This window comes from Zea mays, chromosome 5, assembly GCF_902167145.1.
Source record: "Zea mays cultivar B73 chromosome 5, Zm-B73-REFERENCE-NAM-5.0, whole genome shotgun sequence".
NCBI classification, from domain to species: domain Eukaryota; kingdom Viridiplantae; phylum Streptophyta; class Magnoliopsida; order Poales; family Poaceae; genus Zea; species Zea mays.
This window is the reverse complement of record NC_050100.1, coordinates 174,293,022-174,295,364: the sequence shown is the minus strand read 5'-3', so window position 1 is coordinate 174,295,364 and position 2,343 is coordinate 174,293,022.

Here is a 2,343-nt window from a genome sequence, read left to right as displayed (position 1 = left end):
CTTCTTCTTGTGTCTGCATAGCTTCGCTGCCTTGATTGCGCTATCTTCAGATTCTCTCGGACCATCTTGATGTTCTCTTCAGCTTCAAGTAGAATGTCTGGCCCAAATACCTGCTTCTCTCCAGGCTGATCCCATTGCATCGGAGTTCTACAACTCCTCCCATAGAGCGCCTGAAATGGTGACATCTTCAAACTAGCCTGGTAACTGTTGTTATATGAAAACTCTGCATAAGGCAATCTCTTGTCCCATCCGGACTGATCTTGCAACGCACAGGCTCTCAACATGTCTTCAAGAATTTGATTGGTCCTTTCGGTCTGACCATCTGTCTACGGATGATAAGCTGAACTGAAATTCAGATGTGTGCCCAAGGCTTCATGCAACTGCTGCCAGAAATGAGAGGTGAACTGCGTTCCTCTGTCTGACACTATCTTCTTTGGCACACCATGAAGACAAACGATCCGAGACATGTACAATTCTGCCAATACTGCACTGCTGTAGTTGGTCTTGACTGGTATGAAGTGGGCTGACTTGGTCAAGCGGTCCACTACTACCCAAATGGAATCGTAGCCGGCTCGAGTGCGAGGCAATCCGACTATGAAATCCATACTGATTTCATCCCATTTCCACTGAGGGATTTGCAACGGTTGCAACAATCCAGCTGGTCTCTGGTGCTCTGCCTTAATTCTTCGACAACTATCGCACATAGCCACATGCTCTGCGATTTCCCTCTTCATTCCGTACCACCAGAATTTCTTCTTCAGATCCTGATACATCTTCTCACTACCAGGGTGAATCGAATAGGCTGTCTCATGAGCTTCCTTGAGAATCAACTCCCGAATGGATTGGACATTGGGAACACACAAGCGGTCTTTGAACCATATCACACCTTCTGCATCTTCCCGAAAATCTTTGCCTTTGCCTTCTAGAATCAGTCGCCGGATCTCACTGATCTTCTCATCATTCTTCTGTGCTTCTTTGATTTCCCGCTCCAGGGTAGGTTCCAACTCAACTGTGACTCCTCGCGAATTATTTAGAAATCCGAGACTCAACCTGTCAAACTCTTTGGCCAACTCATAAGGTATCGGACGAGCGACCATCAGGTTGATCTAACTCTTCCTGCTCAAAGCATCTGCCACTACATTTGCTTTACCTGGATGGTAGTGAATCTCCAACTCATAGTCTTTGATCGACTCTAACCATCTTCGTTGCCTCATATTCAACTCTGACTGAGTGAATATGTACTTCAGACTCTTGTGGTCTGTGTAAACATCGCATTTCTGTCCATACAGATAGTGCCTCCATGTCTTCAGTGCGTGAACCACTGCTGCCAACTCTAGGTCATGGATTGGGTAATTCTTCTCATGAACCTTCAACTATCGGGACGAGTAAGCCACCACTCTTCCCTCTTGCATCAACACACATCCCAAACCTATGTAACAAGCATCACAGTACATCGAGAAGGGCTTGTGCACATCAGGCAAGACTAGGACAGGCGCTGTTGTCAACCTCTCTTTCAGCGCTTCAAAGGCCTCTTAGCATTTCTGGGTCCACTTGACCTCAACTTTGTTGCCTAGCAACGCCGTCATTGGTTTCGCAATCTTTGAAAACCCTTCAATGAATCGCCGATAATATCCGGCCATTCCAATGAAACTCTTGATTCCTCAGGCATCTGTTGGCGCTTTCCAGTTCATAATGTCTGCCACTTTCTTCGGATCCACAGCCAATCCTTCTTTGTTGATTATGTGACCCAAGAATAGGACTTCATTGATCCAGAATTCACACTTACTCAACTTTGCATACAACTGGTGCTCTCACAATCTCTGCAATACCATCTTCAAATGACTTGCATGCTCTTCTTCGCTTTGAGAATAAATCAGAATGTCATCGATGAATACCACCACAAACTTATCAAGGTAATCCATGAATACACTGTTCATCAAGTTCATGAAGAACGCTGGTGCATTGGTCAAACCAAAAGACATCACTGTGAACTCATACAACCCATACTTGGTAATGAATGTCGTCTTCGGAATGTTCGAAGGTCGGATCCTGAGCTGATGATAACCTGACCTCAAATCAATCTTGGAGAACACACTGGCTCCTCTCAACTGGTCGAACAGATCTTCTATACTGGGCAAAGGGTACTTGTTCTTGATCGTGACTTCATTCAAAGCTCGATAATCGATACACATCCTTTTGGTGCCATCTTTCTTCTCCACAAACAAGACAGGAGCGGCCCAAGGCGAGGTGCTTGGCCGGATGTAACCTTTCTCTGACAGCTCATCAATCTGCTTCTTAAGTTCAACCAACTCTGGTCCGGATATTCTGTAAGCTCTCTTAAAG